Source organism: Stenella coeruleoalba (assembly GCF_951394435.1).
Source record: "Stenella coeruleoalba genome assembly, chromosome: 1".
In the NCBI taxonomy this organism is placed as follows: domain Eukaryota; kingdom Metazoa; phylum Chordata; class Mammalia; order Artiodactyla; family Delphinidae; genus Stenella; species Stenella coeruleoalba.
Window position 1 is genome coordinate 36,750,871 of NC_137169.1, and position 10,719 is coordinate 36,761,589.

General features: G+C 42.9%; 1 protein-coding gene across 1 annotated transcript in view; it reads right to left on the bottom strand.

Annotated features, from left to right (window-relative positions):
- EIF2B3 (eukaryotic translation initiation factor 2B subunit gamma) overlaps positions 1-950 on the bottom strand; it is a 151,472-nt gene extending 150,522 nt beyond the window's left edge. Inside the window, exon 1 of the mRNA XM_079903860.1 lies at positions 843-950. The gene's annotated coding sequence lies outside the window, so the exon portion shown is untranslated. The remainder of the gene's footprint in view (positions 1-842) is intronic.
- Positions 951-10,719: the final 9,769 nt, after the last annotated feature.

The following is a 10,719-nucleotide window of genomic DNA, read 5'->3' on the forward strand; positions in this document are numbered from 1 at the left end:
CTTTACAGGCTGTGTTGAGCATTTATTTAAATCTATTTCCTATGAGTTCCTTGACTGTCACTGCTGTATCCCCAGTACTTGACACAACTCCCGTCAGATGCTAGGCACTCAATCAGTGCTCTGTGGAATGAGCATCTGTAAACCTCACAACAACCCCGTGGTAAGACTCAAGCTCAAACATTAGAACCCAGGTCACTAGGTTCACAGAGGTTCCTGCTCTCAATGAGGCTCTGGGTGATAATCACGAACATAACCATCCATGATACCAGGCAGCCTGTCAAATGTCTCAGTGTCACTACCACGACTCTGGGTGATGGGAATGAAGGCAAAGACGCGTTAGCCACTCAAGTTTTAAAGGGGGTGTTATGGCATCCCAGACCTGCCTCCGTCATAGCACTCACTGCCTTCTCCCTTTGTAAACTGGTAAGATAAAACACCGTATCATAACTGATCTCTCAGCCAGAACTTATTGTATTTCACTGTCTTGCACCTAAACAACCAAAAACAGAATAAATGAACGAAGGACTTCAGTGTAAAAGACTAGGCACTGTGCTCAGGGCGTCTGCTCCTGGGTCTGGTGCTCAGTTGCTGTGACTTCTAGCAGATCTTCCCCTCCTTGAAACTCAGTTTCCCCATCTGTTGCACGAGGTGGCTGGCTCGGATTCTCCCCGAGCTTCCTTCTAGTTCGGGCACTTGGCTCTGAGGCCGGGTCGGGCAGGCACTCGAGCTGGCGACTCAGACTCTGCACCCCCGCCAGCCGCTCAGGCCCTCCTTAACCAGGCTCGAGGAGCCCGCCTCCCTCCGGTGCAGCAAGGCCCGGCGGCCTCCACCGCGCGACTCACCCCGCCAGCCAGCTCGTGCGCAGCCTGGCAGCGCACCAGCCGCAGCTTTACCTCACGTCCCCGCGCACCACAACCGCTCGCTCGCGTGGCTCCCCACGCCGCCGCCGACTGACAGCCCAAAGGCGCAGGCGCGCGATGGCCGGGCAGATCGATGGGACGAACTGGGCAGGCCCGCGGAGAAGGAACGAGCACCGAGTGATAGATGCCGGCCGAGAAGGGCACGGCGGGGAGGAGGGGAGGAGGCGGGGAGGCGGGGCCGCCTGAGCCTTTTCGTTCGTTCACACATCACCAAGGCCCATTGAGCGTCCCTCACAGGGCAGGGGAACTAGTCATAGCCTCTTCCTTCAGGCAGTTCTCCTTCTAGGACCTGGCCTCAACAGCCACTCTGCGAAAAGAGAGCTCTTTGGGAGCTGCGGTTTGGGGCTAGCCAGTGGAGAACTCACCAAGGATTGCCAAGGTTTTCTATGTCCAGTGAGGTCTAATGTGGCGACTCAGCGTTGGCTTTCTGAACCAGACTATTATGGTATGGAAAACATCCACTTGTAGCCATCAAAACAGTTGTTCGGGGGTGTGGGATTAGGGAAGATCTCATTGAGATGGTGACACTGAACAGTGGCTTGGAGAGAGTGAGTCAAATGTATATCTTGGGTAAGAGCCTTCCCAGAAGACTAGCCAGCAAGTGCAAAGGCCCTGAAGAGAGATGGCAAGTTCAAAGAACAGCAAGGAGACCAATATGGCTAAAGCAAAGTAAGCCAGGGTGAGAGTGGATGATGGCAGAGGAGGCTAGAGAGGCAATGGGGAAGAGGGTGAAGAATTCAGATCCTGTGGGTCTTGTAGGCCGTTGTGAGGACCTTGAATTATGCAGAGGAGCAGCGATGTAACAGTTTTTAAAAGGATCACTTTGGTTGCTGTGTTGAGAACAGACTCCCTGGAAGCAGGGGAGTTCTACCATGACTCAAACACCTGAGTCTAGACTCCAACAGTTGTGAGAGATAATAATAAAATATTTATTTGTTTTAAGCAGTAAATTTTGACACAGATTGTTAAGCTACATTATCTGATTTTTTTTTTCTTTTTTTTTTTTTCTTTTCTGCGTGGCTTGCGGGGATCTTACCAGGGATTGAGGCCAGGCCAGGGCAGTTAAAGCACTGAGTCCTAACCACAGGACCACCAGAGAATTCCCTAAACTACATTAGACAGCAGGAACAATGGTCATTCTCTCACACACACATTCCTGCAATTTCTTAAATCTTTTGGAAGCTTCCTCTTTTTCTATCCATCTCTTAAATCTTGAGTTGCCTTAGCTCCCTGCCAGTTAGGAGGCAGAGTCTAATTTCTGCAATAAAAATAAACGAGTTTGACTTCATTCAACAATATTTTTTGCGTGCCTAATATGTGCCAACCAGTATCTTAGATGCTAGATGCTGGGGATACAACAACCAATGAGAAAGATAGGACTTGTAATTTTCCCCAGACTTTCAGCCAGAAGAATAGGAGCTCAGCTTAGAACTTACTAAGAAAAAGTCCTGAGCCACATCCATAAAACCAGCCTATCCTTGCCCTGCCTCTCCTTCACTTTAGAATGCTGGTGATGAGTTATTGGAAAATTGTTTGTTTTAACTCAAAACACTGAGTTGGTAAAAGGGAGCCGAGCTGTGAAGTGATTAATTTGGCCACAAGAGACCTGAAACTTGACTACCCTTTCCTTCTGCAGCAAGATTCTCTCTTTCCTTGGTATTAGCCCAAGCAAGCAGAAGCCTTGGGAATTATAGCATGGTTTTGAGGTAAGAACTAGTTATGAAGGAAGAACAGCATTCAACTTCATATCTGTCATCCATTTTTTTTTTTTTTTTTTTGCGGTACGCGGGCCTCTCACTGTTGTGGCCTCTCCCGTTGCGGAGCACAGGCTCCGGACGCGCAGGCTCAGTGGCCATGGCCCACGGGCCCAGCCGCTCCGCGGCATGTGGGATCCTCCCTGACCAGGGCACGAACCCGCGTCCCCTGAATCGGCAGGCAGACTCCCAACCACCGTGTCACCAGCGAAGACCCTGTCATCCATTTTTTAAAATTTAATTTTATTTATTTTTTATACAGCAGGTTCTTATTAGTTATCATTTTTATGCATGTTAGTGTATACATGTCAATTCCAATCTCCCAATTCATCCCACCACCACCCACACACACTTTCCCCCCTTGGTGTCCATATATTTGTTCTCTACATCTGTGTCTCTATTTCTTCCTTGCAAACCAGTTCATCTGTACCGTTTTTCTAGATTCCACATATATGTGTTAATATACGATATTTGTTTTTCTCTTTCTGACTTACTTCACTCTGTATGACAGTCTCTAGGTCCATCCACGTCTCTACAAATGACCCAGTTTCGTTCCTTTTTATGGCTGAATAATACTCCATTGTATATATGTACCACATCTTCTTTATCCATTCGTCTGTCGATGGGCATTTAGGTTGCTTCCATGACTTGTCTATTGTAAATAGTGCTTCAATGAACATTGGGGTGCATGTGTCTTTTTGAATTACGGTTTTCTCTGGGTGAATGCCCAGTAGTGGGATTGTGGGGTCATGTGGTAATGCTATTTTTAGCTTTTTAAGGAACCTCCATACTGTTCTCCATAGTGGCTGTATCAATTTGCATTCCCACCAACAGTACAAGAGGGTTCCGTCATCCATTTTTTTTTTTTTTTTTTTTTGCCGTACGCGGGCCTCTCACCGTTGTGGCCTCTCCCGTTACGGAGCACAGGCTCCGGACGCGCAGGCTCAGCGGCCATGGCTCACGGGCCTAGCCGCTCCGCGGCATGTGGGATCTTCCCGGACCGGGCACGAACCCGTGTCCCCTGCATCGGCAGGCGGACTCTCAACTACTGCGCCACCAGGGAAGCTCCTATTACCCATTTTAAATGCTCATGTTTAAACTAGCAAATGTTTTTCAGGGAGCTAGAGAACTTCCTCCTCTAGTTGAGGAAAGCAGTTGAGGGATTACTTCAGTTTAAACTCACTTTAAATTATTCCCTTAGGGCAGCAGTTCTCAAACGTTTTGGTCCCTGGACCCTTTACACTCTTAAAAATTATTGGGTGTAAAGCAACTATACTCCAATAAAAATTAGTTGAAAAAAAATATTGGGGGCTTCCCTGGTGGCACAGTGGTTAAGAATCGCCTGCCAATGCAGGGGACACAGGTTTGAACCCTGGTCTGGGAAGATCCTACATGCCACGGAGCAACTAAGCCCATGCGCCACAACTACTGAGCCTGTGCTCTAGAGCTCGTCAGCCACAACTACTGAGCCCTCATGCTGCAACTACTGAAGCCCACGCGCCTAGAGCCCGTGCTCTGCAACAAGAGAAGCCACCGCAATGAGAAGCCCATGCACCACAAGGAAGAGGAGCCCCTGCTCGCCACAACTAGAGAAAGCCCGCGCTCAGCAACGAAGACCCAATGCAGCCAAAAATAAATAAATAAAATAAATTTCTGGAAAAAAAAAAATGATTGGGAACCCCAAAGAACGTTTGTTTGTATAGATTATATCTGTTGATATCTATCATATTAAAAATTCAAACAGAAATTTTAAAAACAGTAATTCATAAAAAATTGGAACAATTAAACCTATTACATGGTAACAGTAACATTTTAATGAAAACATAACTATGTTTCCAAAGCAAAAAAATTAGTGAAAGAATGCAATGGTTTCATTCATCTTTTTGCATGTCTCATTAATGTCTGGCTTAATAGAGAACAGCTGAATTTTCTCATCAGTTGTTTTGGGTGATGAAAACCCGACCTCACACAGATACACGGTTGGAAAAGGGAAAGATATTTTAATAGCCTTTGTCAGATAATGTGGGTATTCTTCGATACTACACACCAAACTCAGTAAGTGGTAGTTGGTTAAAGATTAGTTGCAATGTAGAATCATTTATATCAATGACCATTTTGTACTCTGTTATAATACTTGCATTTTGAATGGGCATTTTACCCATGCATGATTTTGCAACTTGATGCATTGATCATTTATAAAATACTGGTTCACTAGGTTATGTAGATCTTCCCAATGTTGACTCATTATACAATATTTTTAAAGTCACATTTGTTAATATCACCACCAATCTCATTAGAAAAGTCCTTAAGGATGTTGGCAAGCTTGTGATGACAAATACAACTTTCCCAGACTTCTGATTTTCTCTTGAAAGCTCAAATATTATCATTGTTAGTGGTTTTCTTTGAAGTGACTGGCTTACTTCACTCATTTTTTTTTTTTTTTCCGGTACGCTGGCCTCTCACTGTTGTGGCCTCTCCCGTTGCAGAGCACAGGCTCCGGACGCGCAGGCTCAGCGGCCATGACTCACGGGCCCAGCAGCTCCGCGGCATGTGGGATCTTCCTGGACCGGGGCACGAACCCGTGTCCCCTGCATCGGCAGGCGGACTCTCAACCACTGCACCACCAGGGAAGCCCGATTCACTCATTTTTGTTAATCTTTTGTCCACAGTTTGTCAGTTCTTTCAAGTAAATATAGTGTTTTGTGAAAAAAGCAGTAGTTCAAAAATCAAACAATGGCCCAAGTGATTTTCTGGAGACAACTATCATACTTCTTTCATATATGCACAGAAGTTTTACATGTGTACTTCCTGTTTCATCACATAGAATATTAAAAAGATGTGTACTCAAGGACAAAGATTTAATAAAATTATTTTATTGCCTCATCAAAGACTAAGTGAAACTTACTTTATTTTTTTATTTTAATTTTTATTGCAAGTGTGTGGCAGTGAAGAATACAGTGACTATTAATACAGTTTGGTATCTCTGATTTGATTGATGCTAAAGCACCAGCAGTTTTATCCACCATTGCTTTTGTACCATCAGTGCAGATATCAGTGCAGTGAGAGAGGCAGATAGTGTCTTAGTATTATTATAAAAATAGCCTTGGGGCTTCCCTGGTGGTGCAGTGGTTGAGGGTCCGCCTGCCGATGCAGGAGACACGGGTTCGTGCCCTGGTCCGGGAAGATCCCACATGCCGTGGAGCGGCTAGGCCCGTGAGCCATGGCTGCTGAGCCTGTGCGTCCGGAGCCTGTGCTCCGCAACGGGAGAGACCACAACAGTGAGAAGCCCGCGTACCGCAAAAAAAAAAAAAAAAAAAAAAATAGCCTTGACCTGATAGATCCCCTGAAAGGGTCTTGGGGACTCGCTGAGGTCCACGGAGCTTACTTTAAGAACTGCTGCCTCATGGACTTCTTGCTGGCTCCCACTGCTTCTAGTCCTTACATTATGGCACTCACCACAAAGGATTGTCATCTCCTTTTTCATGTCTTCTGTATCACACTGGGAGCCCCCTAAGGACAAAGGCTGTATCTTATTTACTTCTCTCTCCACAGATCCTAGCACAGGATCTGGGACATGCTAAGTAATAATATTAAACAAATTAGAAATTTCTCAGAAATTTCCCCTTGTCCTCCGATTTGGTGGTAGGAAAGCTGGGCTGAGGGCCTGGGTCGCTGATAACATCTCTTCTTCGGAACACTTCTTTTCACTAAGTCAATCTACACTATTAGCCCTCATGCCTAGCCTCATTCTTATTATTTACTTTTAATTATTAATTGCATAGGAAGTATTTAATAAATGCTTATTGAATACAGGCTATTCCCTATAATGTTTGTTTCCTGTTCACATTTCTTCCCTAAGGGACATTTATGTGTATGTGTTTGTATGTGGTGGGGAAACAGTTTAAGAAGGTCAAGCTCTAAAGTTCTCCTTAAACTATGGGAGACAAAAGAAACCTTTCAAAAGTTGGGCCTTGGCTCAGAAATACTCTTCCCACGGTCTGCAAGAGATCTCTCTTTGGGAATTTACTGGCCACATCACAATATTCATCTACTCCATCTGGCTGAGGACTTGTCAGTGGGGCAGGGGATTATTATTCTTAGAGTGCTGAGTGAAAGATAAAAGTGAAAAGAGAAACTCTACTTTGGCAACCAATTGCAGGTCCCAAAATATTTGTGTTTTATTTTTGTACATAAGCCCAGCAGTTTCCTAATAGATTCATGACAAGTTAGAGACCAAATGATGCTCCAGTGTTTACATAAAGAGCTTGGAAAGAAACTTCATTAACTAGGAATTCAATATTTCCTTTCAAGCACACAGAATTTTCATTGTTGGTGGTTTTGAAGGTCAGAATCTAGACATTTATGCTCTAAACTGATGGGCCAACTTTAAAAATAAGTGATTTAATCAACTTTTAAATTTTCTTCCTTTATTGAAAAACTTTTCAGATGGCTGATTTTCCTTGGTTTTAAATTGAAAAGTATGGTTTATTGGCCACAGTTCATTTATTTATTGAACAACTATTTATTGAGTGACTACTATGTGCCAAGAATAGTTTTAGGCTCTTAGAAGATATTAGTGAACAAAAAAGGATCCAGCCTTCATTGTAGCAGGGAGAGGCAGCATAAATTATAAGGAAGCTTAAATAATAAATGAGTAAACTGTACCATATACTAAAAGGTGATAAGTACTTTGGGAATATGAAGAAGTTAGGCAGGGAGGAGGGACAGGGAGAGGGAGAACACCATATTGACAGCATAAAGTCTTAGAATTTTATAGAGGTTATTGAAATTTATGATCTATGTCTCATTTAAATCTTTCCACAACTTAAAAAAAATATTTTATTTATTTATTTATTTGGTTGTGCCAGGTCTTTGTTGCGGCTTGAGGGCTCCTTAGTTGTGGTTTGAGGCCTCCTTAGTTGCGGCTTGAGGCCTCCTTAGTTGCAGCTCACCAGCTTAGTTGTGGCATGCAAACTCTTAGTTGCGACATGCATGTGGGATCTAGTTCCCCGACCAGGGATCAAACCCGGGCCCCCTGCATTGGGAGCACAGAGTCTTAACCACTGCGCCATCAGGGAAATCCTTTTCCACAACTTTCTATCTAATAAATTCAGAAACAGATACAAAAGGAACAAGTGACATCAGTAAAAATGGTGAAGTTCCTCCAAAAATTCTCTCCTCCATAAATGCAAATTGTCAGAATCAACTTGGATCATGTTGGATGTGCATCCATGAATGAACAATCATGTCACTTTTTAAAGTCTGTTGGTAATTAGTCACTGCACATCTCTTATTCAGTTCATTCATAGACAGCAAAGAATATAGTTGTGTTGCTTCCTTGTCTTCCAGTGATAAACCCATCTGACATTAAAAAGAAAAAAGGATAATTGAAAATTGGCCAACAAAATGAAAGTGCAGCAAATAAATGAGAAGTGATAATGCTGGAAGTGAAATTCAAATTGAGCATAAATGGAGTTGTATCATGGGGAAGTTAACACTTCTGTCTTAAAAGAGTATAGATATGCAGCCAGAAGGACTTAGTGAGGGCAAGCTTATCCATATAAATGAGGCAAGTGGCTGTGACAAAAAGGATGAAGTTGTCCCAGAGGAAGTGATGTCAGCAACAACTTCACATGAAAAGAATTCTCAGAGAGATTTCATGAGATTGAAAGTACAAAGAATAAAATGCTGCAAGGTGATCTAAACTTAGAGAGGAGTATGACCATTCACCAAGACTTAGAGTAGATGCTTGCTCCATATTACAAGGCAAGAAAAAAGAGGCAAGCACTGTTCAAACTGCTCTTGATAAGCGTTTTACAAAGAAAGAAAGAAATTTAATTCTTAAATCTTCTAAATGCTTTAGATTTCAATGTACTAAGTAACTATTAGTTTTACTAGTTTTTCGTTTCCTTGTACATTTATAATTGTAGGAGAGTTTTTAATGTTTTAACAAAACATTTGTCATGGAAGAGTGGTAATTTCCCACATTGATTATTATTATTTTTTAAAGTTATTTATTTATTTGGTTTTTTGTTTATTTATTTATTTACTTTTGGCTGCTTTGGGTCTTCGTTGCTGTGCGCGGGCTTTCTCTAGTTGCGGTGAGCGGGGGCTACTCTTTGTTGCGGTGCGCGGGCTTCTCATTGAGGTGGCTTCTCTTGTTGTGGAGCACGGGCTCTAGGTGCGCAGGCTTCAGTAGTTGCAGCATGTGGGCTCGGTAGTTGTGGCTCACAGGCTCTAGAGCGCAAGCTCAGCAGTTGCAGCGCACGGGCTTTGTTGCTCCGCGGCATGTGGGATCTTCCTGACCAGGGATCAAACCTGTGTCCCTGCATTGACAGGTGGATTCTTAACCACTGCGCCATCAGGGAAGCCTCTCCCCCCACTTGATTATTAAGATCTCTTTGCGCGGTTTCAAAGTGCAGGATCATTTTTACAGCCTGGCACTACTGTGCAAAACAAAGATTTCTTATATATTAAAATTTAGCATACAATGATGATAAGCACGTGAAAACGCAGCATTTCAAAGCAATGGTAAAGGACAGGTACTTCACAAAAGGAAGCTGAGGGACTTCCCTCGTGGTCCAATGGGTAAGACTCTGCGCTCCCAATGCAGGGGGCCTGGGTTTGATCCCTGGTCAGGGAACTAGATCCCGCATGCATGCCACAACTAAGAGTTTGCATGCCACAGTGAGAAGTGTGCGTGCCACAACGAAGATCCTGCGTGCCACAACTAAGACCCGGTGCAGCCTAAATAAATAAATATTTTTTTTAAATTACTGTTAAAAAAAAAAAAGGAAGCTGAGGAAACTGGCAAAGGATTTGGAAAACCTGTGGCTGTTGTCTACTGCCCATGGTCAACATGTGGTTAAGCCAGGATATGAATATAGGCAAGCTAACTCTAGAGAATGTGCTCCTAACTAGTATACTCTATTGCCTTCCTGTGGTGTGTATCCAATATATGGTTTCTTCCATAAAGAAAAAGAATTTTAATTCATAAAAATTTAAAATTTTGTATATTAGGAAAGAACATATATGAAATTAAATGGCAAAGTACAGACTGGAAAAACATATTTATAACACCTGACACAACAAGGGGGTTAATATACAGGGCATAGTGCCTTAGTTAACATGTCAGCGGGCTTTGGAGCTGGCAGACAACAATCCAAATTGTAGCTTCATCATTTACTACTTACGTGACCCTGAGCAATTTACTAATTAATCTTTGCTCTAGGTTTCTCATCTGGAAATGGGCATAATAATAGTACTTACTTCATAGAGTTGCTGAGAAGATAAAACAAGATAACATATAGCATCTAGCACAGTGCTTTGCTGTGCTTATATTAGTACTATGCAAAGATGATTATAAATCAATAAGAAAAGAATAATGAAAACAATAGAAAAATGGACAAAAATACATAAAGAGCAGTTCATGAAGAAGAAAAACAATTGTTCAATATAGTAAATAACCAAAGCAATGCAAATTAAAATAAAAATCATATAATTTTTCTGCACATTAAACTAAATGCCCAAGGTTGGTAAGAGTTTAGGAAATAGATAATAAAGGGAGTGAAAACTGTTACATCCTTCCTAGAGGGCAATATGGCAGATTGATGAAGTGATTTTAGGAACTTAGTCTAAGAAAATAAATAGGTAGGCAAGGATAAATGCATGAGGATTTTTTTTTTTAGTTCATTTATTTATTTATTTATGGCTGCGTTGGGTCTTCATTGCTATGCACGGCCTTTCTCTAGTTGCGGTGTGTGGGCTTCTCATTGAGGTGGCTTCTCTTGTTGTGGAGCATAGGCTCTAGGCGCATGGGCTTCAGTAGTTGTGGCTTGTGGGCTCAGTAGTTGTGGTTCGCAGGCTCTAGAGCACAGGCTCAGTAGTTGTGGCGCATGGGCTTAGTTGCTCCGTGGCATGTGGGATCTTCCTGGACCAGGGCTCAAACCCATGTCCCTTGCATTGGCAGGTGGATTCTTAACCACTGCTCCACCAGGGAAGTACCTGCATGAGGATGTTTATTATAACATTTGTAATTTTCAATA